Here is a 20,334-nt window from a genome sequence, read left to right on the forward strand (position 1 = left end):
AGGACCAATCACAGTTGAGCTCGCTCAGTTTAGCTCAACACTGATTGGTTAATTTTATACTTTTTTTTTAATCAAGGGAGGCCAAAATCTTGCTGGCTTCCCTTGCGTTCAATGCTACGGGCGGCAACAATGTCATACTCGTTTGGACCAGACACCATCGGATTGCTCGCTCGCTCAGAATGCTTGCTCGGGTGCTTTCTCCCGTGACATACATTCAGCCTCTCGCTCAGATTGCTTGCTCGGGGGTTTTCTCCCGTGAGATACATTCAGCCTCTTGCGAATTTAAGGAAATCTATGAAACAAAGAGACAAAAGATACATTATTTCTAAATGTTTTATTTTTTTCTTGGGACATTTTGTTGGGGATGCCTGGCTACACCACTGCTACTTTCATATCACATCAAAATCATTTCACTTTGCTCTTCAAGATGTGATGATATTTAAAACCAAATAAACATAATGTATTTAAAAATCCCTTGAAAATGGCAGGTAGTTGTCAGTGGTTTTGGTCTCCCTGCCCCCCAGCAGTCAAATCGAACACTCTGCCCCTTATTATTAAAATACCTATTATTAAAATACCTATTATTAAAATACCTATTATTAAAAGAGAGAGAAAGGTCAACACGCTGTCTCTGACCCTGGCTATGTGATGTGGTGGTTTGACTGGTCAACAGCCTGTCTCTGACCCTGGCTATGTGATGTGGTGGTTTGACTGGTCAACAGCCTGTCTCTGACCCTGTCTCTGACCCTGGCTATGTGATGTGGTGGTTTGACTGGTCAACAGCCTGTCTCTGACCCTGTCTCTGACCCTGGCTATGTGATGTGGTGGTTTGACTGGTCAACAGCCTGTCTCTGACCCTGTCTCTGACCCGGTCTATGTGATGTGGTGGTTTGACTGGTCAACAGCCTGTCTCTGACCCTGTCTCTGACCCGGTCTATGTGATGTGGTGGTTTGACTGGTCAACAGCCTATCTCTGACCCTGTCTCTGACCCTGGCTATGTGATGTGGTGGTTTGACTGGTCAACAGCCTGTCTCTGACCCTGTCTCTGACCCTGGCTATGTGATGTGGTGGTTTGACTGGTCAACACCCTGTCTCTGACCCTGGCTTTGTATGGATCTATGAGATGTGGTGGTCTGTGACCTTTAGGTGACCCTCTACGGTCTCTCCGTGACCTCACCTCAAGTGACAAAGCCATACCTGGCTGTCACCTCATTGCATGTACAGTAGACCAATACTGTGGTATTACCGGGTCTGGCTCTCCGTAGAACTGGACGGACAAACACAGAAGTGTGTGCTGAAGCAGTTCAGCTGAACTAGGCCAAGGCTTCAGGCACCGGAAACACGCATCCCTGTGGAATTAGTCATAACTGTATGAAGTAGGACACAGAATACTGATTGGGACTAACGCGTTGTCTCAATCTCACGCCTGCGAGCCCAAATTGACTACAGAGCTGAACGCGATCACGTTCTACCATGATTCTGCTCTCTCAGCCGGAGAGACCAGAATGCCAAAGATTGAGAAAGGGGCAGGGCGGGTAGAGGGAGAGAGAGGGGAGGAGAAAGAGAGCAAATGACAATTGTTGTATGTCATTCATTCAGTGAGTTGAAATGATGCAGCCTGTTTGAACTCAACAGAGTAAGACTTGAGGGTAATGGTTTCCAACACTCTTACTTTGGACATCAAGTGTGAACACAACACAGGGTTGTTTGACAGGGAGAGGGCGAGAGAGGAGGGGGGGAGCAATCCTGTTGTACTGTATGTGTGACAGAGAGGATTTAGTTCAAGCTTATCAGCTGAATGCCCAGTGACAGCAGAGAGAACACTGTGCTCCAAAAGCCCCCTCACGTACTGTAGCTAATTAATGACCTTAGAGCAGCACAGAGCCTCTCCCATAAACTCTACTGCTGTCTCTAGTGCTGTCTCTACGACAGTCTAGTGCTGTCACAGTCTAGTGCTGTCTCTACGACAGTCTAGTGCTGTCACAGTCTAGTGCTGTCTCTACTACAGTCTAGTGCTGTCTCTACTACAGTCTAGTGCTGTCTCTACGACAGTCTAGTGCTGTCACAGTCTAGTGCTGTCACAGTCTAGTGCTGTCTCTACTACAGTCTAGTGCTGTCTCTACGACAGTCTAGTGCTGTCACAGTCTAGTGCTGTCTCTACTACAGTCTAGTGCTGTCTCTACTACAGTCTAGTGCTGTCTCTACGACAGTCTAGTGCTGTCACAGTCTAGTGCTGTCTCTACTACAGTCTAGTGCTGTCTCTACTACAGTCTAGTGCTGTCTCTACGACAGTCTAGTGCTGTCACAGTCTAGTGCTGTCTCTACTACAGTCTAGTGCTGTCTCTACTACAGTCTAGTGCTGTCACAGTCTAGTGCTGTCTCTACTACAGTCTAGTGCTGTCTCTACTACAGTCTAGTGCTGTCACAGTCTAGTGCTGTCTCTACTACAGTCTAGTGCTGTCTCTACTACAGTCTAGTGCTGTCACAGTCTAGTGCTGTCTCTACGACAGTCTAGTGCTGTCTCTACTACAGTCTAGTGCTGTCTCTACGACAGTCTAGTGCTGTCACAGTCTAGTGCTGTCTCTACTACAGTCTAGTGCTGTCTCTACGACAGTCTAGTGCTGTCACAGTCTAGTGCTGTCTCTACTACAGTCTAGTGCTGTCTCTACTACAGTCTAGTGCTGTCTCTACTACAGTCTAGTGCTGTCACAGTCTAGTGCTGTCTCTACGACAGTCTAGTGCTGTCTCTACTACAGTCTAGTGCTGTCTCTACTACAGTCTAGTGCTGTCTCTACTACAGTCTAGTGCTGTCTCTACTACAGTCTAGTGCTGTCTCTACTACAGTCTAGTGCTGTCACAGTCTAGTGCTGTCTCTACGACAGTCTAGTGCTGTCTCTACGACAGTCTAGTGCTGTCTCTACTACAGTCTAGTGCTGTCTCTACTACAGTCTAGTGCTGTCTGTACTGCTGTCTCTACTATAGTCTAGTGCTGTCTACAGCTGTCTCTACTACTGTCTACTGCTGTCTCTACTACAGACTACTGCTGTCTCTCCTACAGTCTACTGCTGTTTCTACTGCTGTCTCTACTACAGTCTACTGCTGTCTCTACTACAGTCTACTGCTGTCTCTACTGCTGTGTCTACTACAGTCTACTGCTGTGTCTACTACAGTCTACTGCTGTCTCTACTGCTGTCTCTACTACAGTCTACTGCTGTCTCCACTGCTGTCCCTACAACAGTCTACCTCTGTCTCTACTACAGTCTACTTCTGTCTCTACTGCTGTCTCTACTACAGTCTACTGCTGTCTCTACTGCTGTCCCTACTACAGTCTACCTCTGTCTCTACTACAGTCTACCTCTGTCTCTACTACAGTCTACTTCTGTCTCTACTGCTGTCTCTACTACAGTCTACTGCTGTCTCTACTGCTGTCCCTACTACAGTCTACCTCTGTCTCTACTACAGTCTACCTCTGTCTCTACTACAATCTACTGCTGTCTACTACAGTCTACTGCTGTCTCTACTACTGTCTCTATTACAGTCTACTGCTGTCTCTACTACAGTCTACTGTTGTCTCTACTGCTGTCTCTATTACAGTCTACTTCTGTCTCTACTGCTGTCTCTACTACAGTCTACTTCTGTCTCTACAACAGTCTCGGGCTGTCTCTACTGTGTTCTCTACTAGTCTCCTGCTGTCTCTACTGCTGTCCCTACAACAGTCTACCTCTGTCTCTACTACAGTCTACTTCTGTCTCTACTGCTGTCTCTACTGCAGTCTATTACAGTCTAGTGCTGTCTCTACTGCTGTTTCTGCTACTGTCTCTACTGCTGTCTCTACTGCTGTCTCTACTGCTGCCTCTACTGCTGCCTCTACTGCTGCCTCTACTGCTGCCTCTACTGCTGCCTCTACTGTCATCTCTACTGCTGTCTCTACTGCTGTCACTACTGCTGCTACCATAGACTTGACTTCTACTGCATCTTTAAAACTGTGTATTTAGTGTGTATTAAATTCACATTCAGATCTTATCTTTCAGTGTGCACTTGCTACATAATGTTTGTAGGATATATCAGCTGAATACTGTACATTCAAGATCCAGATATTTCTCTACTTCAAGTACCGAAAGAAACCATGTCATTCAGATTACAATTGCTGTGTGATCATTCATTCAGTGAGTTAAGATGATGCGACTCTTTGAAATCAACAGAGTAAGACTTGAGGGTAATGTTTTCCAACACTCGTAATTAGCACATGGAGTGTGAACACTACACAGGGTTGTTCAAGATCAAACAACCCCTTCTCTCCAGCAGTATTACTGTAAGTGGCAAGGCAATAAGGCATGCCTGCCAAACACACATTCAGAGTACAAAACGATAAGCTACATCAGACGGTATACAGTAAGCTGTGGGAGCATTGGTGTCTGAGGCTGTGGTTAGAAGTCTTTGCAGGGTTAAAAGGATCATCTCTAAGAACTGAATCCCCACCTCGTGTTAAAAAACAACTGTTAGAGACATCCCGCAGTGAGGAGGAGTGTGAGACTCGATTTATCACACACGCACACACACACGCACACACACACACACACACACACAGACAAACTAAGACCGACACAAACACACACACAAAGCTACAGGCTCTGTAGGACATTTAATTTCAAAGCTTCATCTCGGTGGTGGACTGCAGTGCTGCTCGTGCTGCTGTCTAATGTTGTCGCAAATATATTTTTACCAGTAAGACAAAGGCAACGGGACAGGAAAGGTGGAGGTGATGGGAGTGTTCTTGATCTTCTTCAGTCAGTCAGGGTAGGGCAAAGGTTATATCTGGGTAGGGGAGGGTAAAGGTTATATCTAGGTAGGGGAGGGCAAAGGTTATATCTGGGTAGGGGAGGGTAAAGGTTATATCTAGGTAGGGGAGGGCAAAGGTTATATCTGGGTAGGTAAAGGTTATATCTGGGTAGGGGAGGGTAAAGGTTATATCTGGGTAGGGGAGGGTAAAGGTTATATCTGGGTAGGGTAAGGAAAAGGTTATATCTGGGTAGGGGAGGGTAAAGGTTGTATCTGGGTAGGGGAGGGTAAAGGTTATATCTAGGTAGGGGAGGGCAAAGGTTATATCTGGGTAGGTAAAGGTTATATCTGGGTAGGTAAAGGTTATATCTAGGTAGGGGAGGGCAAAGGTTATATCTGGGTAGGTAAAGGTTATATCTGGGTAGGGGAGGGCAAAGGTTATATCTGGATAGGAGAAGGTTATATCTAGGTAGGGGAGGGTAAAGGTTATATCTAGGTAGGGGAGGGCAAAGGTTATATCTGGGTAGGGGAGGGTAAAGGTTATATCTGGGTAGGGGAAGGTTATATCTGGGTAGGGGAGGGTAAAGGTTGTATCTGGGTAGGTAAAGGTTATATCTGGGTAGGGGAGGGTAAAGGTTATATCTAGGTAGGGGAGGGCAGAGGTTATATCTGGGTAGGGGAGGGTAAAGGTTATATCTGGGTAGGGGAAGGTTAAATCTGGGTAGGGGAGGGTAAAGGTTATATCTGGGTAGGTAAAGGTTATATCTGGGTAGGTAAAGGTTATATCTGGGTAGGTAAAGGTTATATCTGGGTAGTGGAAGGTTATATCTGGGTAGGGGAGGGCAAAGGTTATATCTGGGTAGGTAAAGGTTATATCTGGGTAGGTAAAGGTTATATCTGGGTAGGTAAAGGTTATATCTGGGTAGGGGAAGGTTATATCTGGGTAGGGGAGGGCAAAGGTTATATCTGGGTAGGTAAAGGTTATATCTGGGTAGGGGAAGGTTATATCTGGGTAGGGGAGGGCAAAGGTTATATCTGGGTAGGTAAAGGTTATATCTGGGTAGGTAAAGGTTATATCTGGGTAGGGGAAGGTTATATCTGGGTAGGGGAGGGCAAAGGTTATATCTGGGTAGGTAAAGGTTATATCTGGGTAGGGGAGGGTAAAGGTTATATCTGGGTAGGTAAAGGTTATATCTGGGTAGGTAAAGGTTATATCTGGGTAGGTAAAGTTTATATCTGGGTAGGTAAAGGTTATATCTGGGTAGGGGAGGGTAAAGGTTATATCTGGGTAGGGGAGGGTAAAGGTTATATCTGGGTAGGGGAGGGTAAAGGTTATATCTGGGTAGGGGAGGGTAAAGGTTATATCTGGGTAGGTAAAGGTTATATCTGGGTAGGTAAAGGTTATATCTGGGTAGGGGAGGGTAAAGGTTATATCTGGGTAGGGGAGGGTAAAGGTTATATCTGGGTAGGGGAAGGTTATATCTGGATAGGAGAAGGTTGTATCTGGGTAGGGGAGGGTAAAGGTTATATCTGGGTAGGGGAGGGTAAAGGTTATATCTGGGTAGGTAAAGGTTATATCTGGGTAGGTAAAGGTTATATCTGGGTAGGTAAAGGTTATATCTGGGTAGGGGAGGGTAAAGGTTATATCTGGGTAGGGGAAGGTTATATCTGGATAGGAGAAGGTTGTATCTGGGTAGGGGAGGGTAAAGGTTATATCTGGGTAGGGGAGGGTAAAGGTTATATCTGGGTAGGTAAAGGTTATATCTGGGTAGGTAAAGGTTATATCTGGGTAGGTAAAGGTTATATCTGGGTAGGGGAGGGTAAAGGTTATATCTGGGTAGGTAAAGGTTATATCTGGGTAGGTAAAGGTTATATCTGGGTAGGTAAAGGTTTTATCTGGGTAGGTAAAGGTTTTATCTGGGTAGGTAAAGGTTATATCTGGGTAGGTAAAGGTTATATCTGGGTAGGTAAAGGTTATATCTGGATAGGAGAAGGTTATATCTGGATAGGAGAAGGTTATATCTGGATAGGAGAAGGTTATATCTGGGTAGGGGAGGGTAAAGGTTATATCTGGGTAGGTAAAGGTTATATCTGGGTAGGTAATGTCAGGACCCGGTTACGAACCTGGGTCTCCGGAGTGAGAAACAGTCACTTAACCAACTGAGCCACGAATAGTCAGCAGAACCCAGAAGATGAGGCAGACACAGCAGTACTTAAGACGGTGTATTTAATAAAGTAAAAAGGAGAAGTCCTTCAATACAAAATGGCAAATCCAAAAGGTGGTAGGTATAGCACAAAAAAGCCTCAAGAGATACTCAAAAAACAAAAACAGAATTCCACAAGAGCGTCTACCGGAATCGACAAGAATACACAGAACACTAGGGCTGGGTGCTAACATACAAACACAGAGCACAGAACTGAGGGAAACTAAGGGTTTAAATACAATCAGGGGAAACGAGGCACAGGTGCAAATAATAATGGGAATCAAGGGAAAAAACATAAGGTCAAAAAGCACAATGGGGGCATCTAGTGACCAAAACCCGGAACAACCCTGGCCAAATCCTGACAGAATCCCCCCCCCTAGGAACGGCTCCTGACGTTCCTACCAGCTCTCTCAGGGTGGAGGGCCCAAATCCTGACAGGTAAAGGTTGTATCTGGGTAGGGGAGGGTAAAGGTTATATCTGGGTAGGGGAGGGTAAAGGTTGTATCTGGGTAGGGAAAGGTTATATCTGGGTAGGGGAGGGTAAAGGTTATATCTGGGTAGGGGAGGGTAAAGGTTGTATCTGGGTAGGGGAAGGTTATATCTGGGTAGGGGAAGGTTATATCTGGGTAGGGGAGGGTAAAGGTTGTATCTGGGTAGGTAAAGGTTATATCTGGGTAGGGGAGGGTAAAGGTTATATCTGGGTAGGGGAGGGTAAAGGTTATATCTGGGTAGGTAAAGGTTATATCTGGGTAGGGGAGGGTAAAGGTTATATCTGGGTAGGGGAGGGTAAAGGTTATATCTGGGTAGGTAAAGGTTATATCTAGGTAGGTAAAGGTTATATCTGGGTAGGGGAGGGTAAAGGTTGTATCTGGGTAGGGGAGGGTAAAGGTTATATCTGGGTAGGGGAGGGTAAAGGTTATATCTGGGTAGGTAAAGGTTATATCTGGGTCGGTAAAGGTTGTATCTGGGTCGGGGAAGGTTATATCTGGGTAGGTAAAGGTTATATCTGGGTAGGTAAAGGTTATATCTGGGTAGGGGAGGGTAAAGGTTGTATCTGGGTAGGGGAAGGTAAAGGTTATATCTGGGTAGGGGAGGGTAAAGGTTGTATCTGGGTAGGGGAAGGTTATATCTGGGTAGGGGAGGGTAAAGGTTATATCTGGGTAGGGGAGGGTAAAGGTTGTATCTGGGTAGGGGAAGGTTATATCTGGGTAGGGGAAGGTTATATCTGGGTAGGGGAGGGTAAAGGTTGTATCTGGGTAGGTAAAGGTTATATCTGGGTAGGGGAGGGTAAAGGTTATATCTGGGTAGGGGAGGGTAAAGGTTGTATCTGGGTAGGTAAAGGTTATATCTGGGTAGGTAAAGGTTATATCTGGGTAGGGGAGGGTAAAGGTTGTATCTGGGTAGGGGAAGGTTATATCTGGGTAGGGGAGGGTAAAGGTTATATCTGGGTAGGTAAAGGTTATATCTGGGTAGGGGAGGGTAAAGGTTATATCTGGGTAGGGGAGGGTAAAGGTTATATCTGGGTAGGTAAAGGTTATATCTAGGTAGGGGAGGGTAAAGGTTATATCTGGGTAGGTAAAGGTTATATCTGGGTAGGGGAGGGTAAAGGTTATATCTGGGTAGGGGAGGGTAAAGGTTATATCTGGGTAGGGGAGGGTAAAGGTTATATCTGGGTAGGGGAGGGTAAAGGTTATATCTGGGTAGGGGAGGGTAAAGGTTATATCTGGGTAGGGGAGGGTAAAGGTTATATCTGGGTAGGGGAGGGTAAAGGTTATATCTGGGTAGGGGAGGGTAAAGGTTATATCTAGGTAGGGGAGGGTAAAGGTTATATCTGGGTAGGTAAAGGTTATATCTAGGTAGGGGAGGGTAAAGGTTATATCTGGGTAGGAGAAGGTTGTATCTGGGTAGGGGAGGGTAAAGGTTGTATCTGGGTAGGGGAGGGTAAAGGTTATATCTGGGTAGGTAAAGGTTATATCTGGATAGGAGAAGGTTGTATCTGGGTAGGGGAGGGTAAAGGTTATATCTGGGTAGGTAAAGGTTATATCTGGGTAGGTAAAGGTTATATCTGGGTAGGTAAAGGTTATATCTGGGTAGGTAAAGGTTATATCTGGGTAGGTAAAGTTTATATCTGGGTAGGTAAAGGTTATATCTGGGTAGGGGAGGGTAAAGGTTATATCTGGGTAGGGGAGGGTAAAGGTTATATCTGGGTAGGGGAGGGTAAAGGTTATATCTGGGTAGGGGAGGGTAAAGGTTATATCTGGGTAGGTAAAGGTTATATCTGGGTAGGTAAAGGTTATATCTGGGTAGGTAAAGGTTATATCTGGGTAGGGGAGGGTAAAGGTTATATCTGGGTAGGGGAGGGTAAAGGTTATATCTGGGTAGGGGAAGGTTATATCTGGATAGGAGAAGGTTGTATCTGGGTAGGGGAGGGTAAAGGTTATATCTGGGTAGGGGAGGGTAAAGGTTATATCTGGGTAGGTAAAGGTTATATCTGGGTAGGTAAAGGTTATATCTGGGTAGGTAAAGGTTATATCTGGGTAGGGGAGGGTAAAGGTTACATCTAGGTAGGGGAGGGTAAAGGTTATATCTGGGTAGGTAAAGGTTATATCTGGGTAGGTAAAGGTTATATCTGGGTAGGTAAAGGTTATATCTGGGTAGGTAAAGGTTATATCTGGGTAGGTAAAGGTTATATCTGGGTAGGTAAAGGTTATATCTGGGTAGGTAAAGGTTATATCTGGATAGGAGAAGGTTATATCTGGATAGGAGAAGGTTGTATCTGGGTAGGGGAGGGTAAAGGTTATATCTGGGTAGGTAAAGGTTATATCTGGTTAGGTAATGTCAGGACCCGGTTACGAACCTGGGTCTCCGGAGTGAGAAACAGTCACTTAACCAACTGAGCCACGAATAGTCAGCAGAACCCAGAAGATGAGGCAGACACAGCAGTACTTAAGACGGTGTATTTAATAAAGTAAAAAGGAGAAGTCCTTCAATACAAAATGGCAAATCCAAAAGGTGGTAGGTATAGCACAAAAAAGCCTCAAGAGATACTCAAAAAACAAAAACAGAATTCCACAAGAGCGTCTACCGGAATCGACAAGAATACACAGAACACTAGGGCTGGGTGCTAACATACAAACACAGAGCACAGAACTGAGGGAAACTAAGGGTTTAAATACAATCAGGGGAAACGAGGCACAGGTGCAAATAATAATGGGAATCAAGGGAAAAAACATAAGGTCAAAAAGCACAATGGGGGCATCTAGTGACCAAAACCCGGAACAACCCTGGCCAAATCCTGACAGAATCCCCCCCCTAGGAACGGCTCCTGACGTTCCTACCAGCTCTCTCAGGGTGGAGGGCCCAAATCCTGACAGGTAAAGGTTGTATCTGGGTAGGGGAAGGTTATATCTGGGTAGGGGAGGGTAAAGGTTATATCTGGGTAGGGGAGGGTAAAGGTTGTATCTGGGTAGGGGAAGGTTATATCTGGGTAGGGGAAGGTTATATCTGGGTAGGGGAGGGTAAAGGTTGTATCTGGGTAGGAAAAGGTTATATCTGGGTAGGGGAGGGTAAAGGTTATATCTGGGTAGGGGAGGGTAAAGGTTATATCTGGGTAGGTAAAGGTTATATCTAGGTAGGGGAGGGTAAAGGTTGTATCTGGGTAGGGGAAGGTTATATCTAGGTAGGGGAGGGTAAAGGTTGTATCTGGGTAGGGGAAGGTTATATCTGGGTAGGGGAGGGTAAAGGTTATATCTGGGTAGGGGTAGGTAAAGGTTATATCTGGGTAGGTAAAGGTTATATCTGGGTAGGGGAGGGTAAAGGTTGTATCTGGGTAGGGGAAGGTTATATCTGGGTAGGGGAGGGTAAAGGTTATATCTGGGTAGGTAAAGTTATATCTAGGTAGGGGAGGGTAAAGGTTGTATCTGGGTAGGGGAAGGTTATATCTGGGTAGGGGAGGGTAAAGGTTATATCTGGGTAGGTAAAGTTATATCTAGGTAGGGGAGGGTAAAGGTTATATCTGGGTAGGGGAGGGTAAAGGTTGTATCTGGGTAGGGGAGGGTAAAGGTTATATCTGGGTAGGGGAGGGTAAAGGTTATATCTGGGTAGGGGAGGGTAAAGGTTGTATCTGGGTAGGGGAAGGTTATATCTGGGTAGGGGAAGGCAAAGGTTATATCTGGGTAGGGGAAGGTTATATCTGGGTAGGGGAGGGTAAAGGTTATATCTGGGTAGGGGAGGGTAAAGGTTGTATCTGGGTAGGGGAGGGTAAAGGTTATATCTGGGTAGGGGAGGGTAAAGGTTATATCTGGGTAGGGGAGGGTAAAGGTTGTATCTGGGTAGGGGAAGGTTATATCTGGGTAGGGGAGGGTAAAGGTTGTATCTGGGTAGGGGAAGGTTGTATCTGGGTAGGGGAAGGTTATATCTGGGTAGGGGAGGGTTGTATCTGGGTAGGGGAAGGTTGTATCTGGGTGGGGAAAGTCCCTGTAGCAGTAATCAAAATGCAATCTGTACAGATATCCAAAAGTTACTCATTGAATGCTATGTATACCAGTAGATATATTAGAGTGAGCCATGTCCAGAATTCAGTATACAGAGAATTCAGAAAGTATTCAGACCCCTTGACTTTTTCCACATTTTGTTACATTACGGCCTTATTCTCAAATGCCTCCCATGTGCAGAGAGAGAGAAAATATGAATAGCTTTCAAGGGAATCAGCTGGTTGGTCTGGGGAGGGGGGGGGGAGAGAGAGTGAGAGAATAGCTTTCAGGGGAATCACCTGTCTGGTCTGGGGGGAGAGAGAGGGAATAGCTTTCAGGGGAATCACCTGTTTGGTCTGGGGAGGAGGGGGAGGGGGCAGGGGAAGAGAGTGAGAGAATAGCTTTCAGGGGACTCAGCTGTCTGGTCTGGGGAGGGGGGGGGAGGGAGAGAGGGGCAGGGAGAGAGAGAGAGAATAGCTTTCAGGGGAATCACCTGTCTGGTCTGGGGAGGGGGGAGGGAGGGAGAGAGGGGCGGGGAGAGAGAGAGAGAGAGAGAGAATAGCTTTCAGGGGAATCACCTGTCTTGTCTGGGGAGGGGGGAGGGGAGGGAGAGAGGGGCAGGGAGAGAGAGAGAGAAGCTTTCCGGGGAATCACCTGTCTGGTCTGGGGAGGGGGGAGGGGAGGGAGAGAGGGGCAGGGAGAGAGAGAGAGAGAGAGAGAGAATAGCTTTCAGGGGAATCACCTGTCTTGTCTGGGGAGGGGGGAGGGGAGGGAGAGAGGGGCGGGGAGAGAGAGAGAGAGAGAAAATAGCTTTCAGGGGAATCACCTGTCTTGTCTGGGGAGGGGGGAGGGGAGGGAGAGAGGGGCAGGGAGAGAGAGAGAGAAGCTTTCCGGGGAATCACCTGTCTGGTCTGGGGAGGGGGAGGGGAGGGAGAGAGGGGCAGGGAGAGAGAGAGAGAGAGAGAATAGCTTTCAGGGGAATCACCTGTCTTGTCTGGGGAGGGGGAGGGGAGGGAGAGAGGGGCGGGGAGAGAGAGAGAGAGAGAAAAAAGCTTTCAGGGGAATCACCTGTCTGGTCTGGGGAGGGGGGAGGGGAGGGAGAGAGGGGCAGGGAGAGAGAGAGAAGCTTTCAGGGGAATCAGTTGTCTGGTCTGAAGCCAAATAGGAACAGCTGACCCATGAGTCTGATCACAATCACTCCAGGAAACATGCTGAAAAGAGGAAGGAGGAAAGGGATTGGAATATCATGACCCCTACATAAGAAATGGTAGGTAGAATACCATGACCCCTACATAAGAAATGATAGGAGGAATACCATGACTCCTACATAAGAAATGATAGGAGGAATACCATGACCCCTACATAAGAAATGATAGGAGGAATATCATGACCCCTACATAAGAAATGGTAGGAGGAATATCATGACCCCTACATAAGAAATGGTAGGAGGAATACCATGACCCCTACATAAGAAATGATAGGAGGAATACCATGACCCCTACATAAGAAATGATAGGAGGAATACCATGACCCCTACATAAGAAATGGTAGGAGGAATACCATGACCCCTACATAAGAAATGATAGGAGGAATACCATGACCCCTACATAAGAAATGGTAGGAGGAATACCATGACCCCTACATAAGAAATGGTAGGAGGAATACCATGACCCCTACATAAGAAATGATAGGAGGAATACCATGACCCCTACATAAGAAATGGTAGGAGGAATACCATGACCCCTACATAAGAAATGGTAGGAGGAATACCATGACCCCTACATAAGAAATGGTAGGAGGAATACCATGACCCCTACATAAGAAATGATAGGAGGAATACCATGACCCCTACATAAGAAATGGTAGGAGGAATACCATGACCCCTACATAAGAAATGGTAGGAGGAATACCATGACCCCTACATAAGAAATGGTAGGAGGAATATCATGACCCCTACATAAGAAATGGTAGGAGGAATATCATGACCCCTACATAAGAAATGGTAGGAGGAATACCATGACCCCTACATAAGAAATGGTAGGAGGAATACCATGACTCCTACATAAGAAATGGTAGGAGGAATACCATGACCCCTACATAAGAAATGGTAGGAGGAATACCATGACCCCTACATAAGAAATGATAGGAGGAATACCATGACTCCTACATAAGAAATGGTAGGAGGAATACCATGACCCCTACATAAGAAATGATAGGAGGAATACCATGACCCCTACATAAGAAATGGTAGGAGGAATACCATGACCCCTACATAAGAAATGGTAGGAGGAATACCATGACCCCTACATAAGAAATGGTAGGAGGAATATCATGACCCCTACATAAGAAATGGTAGGAGGAATATCATGACCCCTACATAAGAAATGGTAGGAGGAATACCATGACCCCTACATAAGAAATGGTAGGAGGAATACCATGACTCCTACATAAGAAATGGTAGGAGGAATACCATGACCCCTACATAAGAAATGGTAGGAGGAATACCATGACCCCTACATAAGAAATGATAGGAGGAATACCATGACCCCTACATAAGAAATGGTAGGAGGAATACCATGACCCCTACATAAGAAATGATAGGAGGAATACCATGACTCCTACATAAGAAATGGTAGGAGGAATACCATGACCCCTACATAAGAAATGATAGGAGGAATACCATGACCCCTACATAAGAAATGGTAGGAGGAATACCATGACTCCTACATAAGAAATGGTAGGTAGAATACCATGACTCCTACATAATAAAGTATAGGAGGGATATCATGACTCCTACATAATCACTCTGATACTCATGCAGCCATTGTTTCCAGAAAAATATGGGCTTTTTTTGTCTGTTCCTATCAAACACGTTTTCAAGCTTCAACAATGAAACATCAATTTCCTTTGAAGCCCCAGTTCAAAGTAAAAGTAAGAAGATAAAGGCAGATTATCAAACGTTTCTCAAAGAGAGCTTTGTGTGATTCAAGGCCCTCCAGCAAGGATCTTGGACATCCTCCTAGATGCCTGACTAAAAACGGTGGTGATTTGTAGTGTGTGTGCTCATAATTGATTTGCACATTAACATTTAAAAGAGTGTTTTTATGGAACCATTATTTAGCTAGGCAAGTCCCTGTATAATTGAGTAAGGACCCCTTCATCAAGGATGGATTAGACTTGAATTAGGACTGTTTGAAAACTAGCAGATGCTTCCCCATGTTTTAAATCAAAGACGGTCAGACAATACCCTTCCCTATTTTATTGATTCATATTATGCAATTGAGTCGTTAGATAAATGAGTTTCACTTAAGGAATGCATACGCGTCAATAAGGAATTGATAAGGATTCATCAAAAATAAAGCGTTTTCCTTTGACAACCCACTTCCCTACCACCAGCCCTGTCTCCCAGGAGAGGAGTAATCCCTGTCTCCCAGGAGAGGAGTAATCCCTGTCTCCCAGGAGAGGAGTAATCCCTGTCTCCCAGGAGAGGAGTAATCCCTGTCTCCCAGGAGAGGAGTAATCCCTGTCTCTGAGGAGAGGAGTACATCCCTGTCTCCCAGGGGAGGAGTAATCCCTGTCTCCCAGGAGAGGAGTAATCCCTGTCTCCCAGGAGAGGAGTAATCCCTGTCTCCCAGGAGAGGAGTAATCCCTGTCTCCCAGGAGAGGAGTAATCCCTGTCTCCCAGGAGAGGAGTAATCCCTGTCTCCCAGGGGAGGAGACATCCCTGTCTCTCAGGGGAGGAGACATCCCTGTCTCTCAGGGGAGGAGACATCCCTGTATCTCAGGGGAGGAGACATCCCTGTCTCTCAGGGGAGGAGACATCCCTGTCTCTCAGGGGAGGAGACATCCCTGTCTCTCAGGGGAGGAGACATCCCTGTCTCTCAGGGGAGGAGACATCCCTGGCTCTCAGGGGAGGAGACATCCCTGTCTCCCAGGAGAGGAGTAATCCCTGTCTCCCATTTGGGGAAGAGACATCCCTGTCTCCCATTTGGGGAAGAGACATCCCTGTCTCCCTGGGGAAGAGACATCCCTGTCTCCCTGGGGAAGAGACATCCCTGTCTCCCAGAAAAGGAGACATCCCTGTCTCCCAGGGGAGTTAGTGGCTCTATGCTATTCTTAGTCCAATTGAGAGACTGGAGAGAGATACATGTCTGCTGTTATGATCAGTAAACTCTCCTGTCCTTCCTAACCCAGTTAGTCCCGCCCCGGGGTTGCAATCCTTAATAAGACTCTATTGACATCATTCAATCTAATGAACATTCCGCTTCTGAGGTGGAAAGTGGCAGAGCTACAGCGTTGTTGGTCAGACCAGGAGACATCCCGGTCTTCTCACAAAAACGGATGTACAGTCCAGTCTATGGAAAGATAAAACTCTCACGATGGTGTTCTCTGTTTGCTCCACAATCTCCACAAGTGTTCACGGGACTCGTCAAAAGGTAACCCATACAAATGAATGGAAGTATGCCAACAACAATAAGGGGTTAAATTTGTAAAGCTTTCTTTATATCTCCTAGATATAGGACAGACACTTCAAAACCTTATTCTCATGACACATTTTTTGACTGTCTTTTTTTGCCGTTTATAAATGTATTATTCAATGAATTTCTATGGGCTATAGTAGTAAAGTCAATAAGTCAATTGTCAATAAGAATGTGTTCTTAAATAAAGGTTCAAAAATGTTAATAAACCTCAACCCTTACCCTAACCTCAACCCTAACCTCAACCTCAACTCTTACCCCAACCTCAACCCTTACCCTAACCTCAACTCTTACCCCAACGTCAACCCTTACCCTAACCTCAACCCTTACCCCAACCTCAACCCTTACCCTAACCTCAACCCTTACCCTAACCTCAACCTCAACCCTTACCCCAACCTCAACCCTTACCCTAACCTCAACCCTTACCCCAACCTCAACCCTTACCCTAACCTCAACCCTTACCCCAACCTCAACCCTTACCCCAACCTCAACCCTTACCCCAACCTCAACCCTTACCCCAACCTCAACCTCAACCCTTACCCCAACCTCAACCCTTACCCCAACCTTTACCCCAACCTCAACCCTTACCCCAACCTCAACCCTTACCCCAACCTCAACCTCAATTCTTACCCCAACCTCAACCCTTACCTCAACCCTTACCCCAACCTCAACCCCAACCTCAACCCTTACCCCAACCTCAACCCTTACCCCAACCTTTACCCCAACCCCAACCTCAACCCTTACCCCAACCTCAACCTCAATTCTTACCCCAACCTCAACCCTTACCTCAACCCTTACCCCAACCTCAACCCCAACCTCAACCCTTACCCCAACCTCAACCCTTACCCCAACCTCAACCCTTACCCCAACCTTTACCCCAACCTCAACCCTTACCCCAACCTCAACCCTTACCCCAACCTCAACCTCAATTCTTACCCCAACCTCAACCCTTACCTCAACCCTTACCCCAACCTCAACCCCAACCTCAACCCTTACCCCAACCTCAATCCTTACCCCAACCTTTACCCCAACCCCAACCCCAACCTCAACCCTTACCCCAACCTCAACCTCAATTCTTACCCCAACCTCAACCCTTACCTCAACCCTTACCCCAACCTCAACCCCAACCTCAACCCTTACCCCAACCTCAACCCTTACCCCAACCTCAACCCTTAACCAAACCTCAACCCTTATCCTAACCTCAACCTCAACCCTTACCCCAACCTCAACCCTTACCTCAACCCTTACCCCAACCTCAACCCTTACCCCAACCTCAACCCTTACCCCAACCTCAACCCTTACCCCAACCTCAAACCTTACCCTAACCTCAACTCTTACCTCAACCTCAATTCTTACCCCAACCTCAACCCTTACCTCAACCTTGCCTCAACCCTTACCCCAACCTCAACCCTTACCCAAACCTCAACTCTAACCTCAACCCTTACCCCAACCTCAACCCTTACCCCAACCTCAACCCTTACCCCAACCTCAACCCTTACCCCAACCTCAACCCTTACCCCAACCTCAACCTCAACCCTTACCTCAACCTCAACCCTTACCCCAACCTCAACCCTTACCCCAACCTCAACCCTTACCCTAACCTCAACCCTTACCCCAACCTCAACCCTTACCCCAACCTCAACCCTTACCCCAACCTCAACCTCAATTCGTACCCCAACCTTATTTTACCCGTATAAAATGTAAAATGTAATGGTGTAACGTCAGAGTTGGACGTCCCAAGTATCCCACTTAGATTTTTAGAAGATGCCGTCTTCATTGTGGTGTTTTCAAGTATGGCCACTGTAGTTTGGATGGCATCTAACAGCAGCTAGAAAATAGCAGGGGTGGAATCACCATTCCAAACAGTTAAAAAAAACTATAACAAATTCAGGTAGGTGCCTCAGTTTCGTTCAATTTGGTTCTGTTTAAGAAACGTTTTGCAGTAGAATGGCTGTAATGAATACGCCCTCAGGGCGTCCCCTTTAGTGTCACAATCAGACACACACATACACCCCGTGGACCAGTTTGCATGATGATGATCACAACAACAAAGAATGGGTGTATTTTTCTGTTTCCGCCACTGCCAAACTTAAATTACTATGTTAAACGTACTTGTATTATCTTGGATTTCATATGAAACCAAAGACGCAGGCCTATCCTACAGCATCCTCTCATCAGCGTGTGTCCCTATCTAATTCATCTCTGAGAATGGCTGTCAGTCACACCCAGAAAGGGATGTTTCGCAAAAGGAACTTCCACACTTTGTTTTCTTTAACAGTGTTTGATGTGGAAATGATGAAAGTACTGTTGCTTGTGATCTGTTCCTCGTCTCAGATGAAATGCAACCCGTTCTGAGGTCTTTGCAACACAGCACCCTGCCGGGATTTGAACCATTTGTGGTGAATGTAACACTATTGGTTTGCAGCTGTAAGACCAGCTCTGTAAACACTACCAGGGCACTCTTAGAAAAAAAGGTACTATCTAGAACATTAAAGGGTTCTTGGCTGTCCTCATAGGAGAACTCTTTGAATAACCCTTGTTGGTTCCAGGTAGAACCATTTTAGTTCCAGGTAGAACCCTTTTGAGTTCCATGTGGAACCCTTTACACAGAGGATTCTACATGGAACCCCCAAAATGTTTTACATGATATCTGGGTAGGGGAAGGTGATATCTGGGTAGGGGAAGTCTGGGTAGGGGAAGTCGATATCTGGGTAGGGGAAGTCTGGGTAGGGGAAGGTGATATCTGGGTAGGGAAGGGGAAGTCTGGGTAGGGGAAGTCTGGGTAGGGGAAGGTGATATCTGGGTAGGGGAAGTCTGGGTAGGGGAAGGTGATATCTGGGTAGGTAAAGATGATATCTGGACGGGGAAAGGTTAAATGTGGGTAGGGAGAGGTGATATCTGGGTAGGGGAAGGTGATATCTGGGTAGGGACAGATGATATCTGGGTAGGGACAGATGATATCTGGGTAGGGGAAGGTGATATCTGGGTAGGGGAAGGTGATATCTGGGTAGGGGAAGATGATATCTGGGTTAGGGACAGGTGATATCTGGGTTAGGGACAGGTGATATCTGGGTGGGGGAAAAGTTATGTCTGGATGGGGAAAAAGTTATATCTGGGTGTGGAAAGGTGATATCTGGGTCGGGTAGGTCAGGGTCAGAATGAGAGTCAGGGTCAGAGTGAGAGTGAGAGTGAGAGTCAGGGTCAGAGTCAGGGTTAGAGTCAGGGTCAGAGTGACAGTGAGAGTCAAAGTCAGGGTCAGAGTGAGAGTCAGGGTCGTAGTGAGGGTCAGGGTCAGGGTCAGAGTGAGAGGGCGGGGGAGAGTGAGAGTCAGGGTCAGAGTCAGAGTGACAGTGGGAGTCACGGGTTAGGGTCAGAGTGTGAGTCAGGGTCAGAGTGTGAGTCAGGGTCGTAGTGAGGGTCAGGGTCAGAGTGAGAGTCAGGGTCAGGGTCAGAGTGAGAGGGCGGGGGAGAGTGAGGGTCAGAGTCAGAGTGACAGTGGGAGTCACCGGTCGGGGTCAGAGTGAGAGTCGGGGTCAGAGAGAGAGTCAGAGTCAGGGTCAGAGTGAGAGGGCGGGGGAGAGTGAGGGTCAGAGTCAGAGTGACAGTGGGAGTCACGGGTCGGGGTCAGAGTGAGAGTCGGGGTCAGAGTGAGAGTCAGGGTCAGGGTCAGAGTGAGAGGGCGGGGGAGAGTGAGGGTCAGAGTCAGAGTGACAGTGGGAGTCACGGGTCGGGGTCAGAGTGAGAGTCGGGGTCAGAGTGAGAGTCGGGGTCAGAGTGAGAGTCGGGGTCAGAGTGAGAGTCGGGGTCAGAGTGAGAGTCGGGGTCAGAGTGAGAGTCGGGGTCAGAGTGACAGTGAGAGTCGGGGTCAGAGTGAGAGTCGGGGTCAGAGTGAAAGTGAGAGTCGGGGTCAGGGTGAGGGTCAGAGTGACAATGAGAGTCAAGGGTCAGGGTCAGGGTCAGAGTGACAATGAGAGTCAAGGGTCAGGGTCAGGGTCAGAGTGAGAGTCAAGGTCAGGGTCAGAGTGAGAGTCAGGGTCAAAGTGAGAGTCAGAAGGAGAGTCAGAGAGAGAAAGTGAGAATCATAGTGAGAGTCAGATTCAGAGTGAGGGTGGGAGAGAGTATAAACTAGACTAGACACAGCCTATAGACACAGCCTATAGACTAGACACAGCCTATAGACTAGGCACAGCCTATAGACTAGGCACAGCCTATAGACTAGACACAGCCTATAGACTAGGCACAGCCTATAGACTAGGCACAGCCTATAGACTAGGCACAGCCTATAGACACAGATACAGCCTATAGACACAGACACAGCCTATAGACACAGGCTATAGACTAGACACAGCCAACAGACACAGCCTATAGACACAGCCTATAGACTAGACACAGCCTATAGA

General features: G+C 46.9%; 1 pseudogene; it reads left to right on the plus strand.

The window, feature by feature from the left end:
* The first annotated feature begins 16,314 nt into the window (after positions 1-16,314).
* Positions 16,315-17,534, plus strand: LOC135549262 (uncharacterized; annotated as a pseudogene).
* The last annotated feature ends 2,800 nt before the right edge of the window (positions 17,535-20,334 follow it).

The sequence above is a fragment of the Oncorhynchus masou genome, chromosome 12, assembly GCF_036934945.1.
Source record: "Oncorhynchus masou masou isolate Uvic2021 chromosome 12, UVic_Omas_1.1, whole genome shotgun sequence".
Classification (NCBI taxonomy): Eukaryota; Metazoa; Chordata; class Actinopteri; order Salmoniformes; family Salmonidae; genus Oncorhynchus; species Oncorhynchus masou.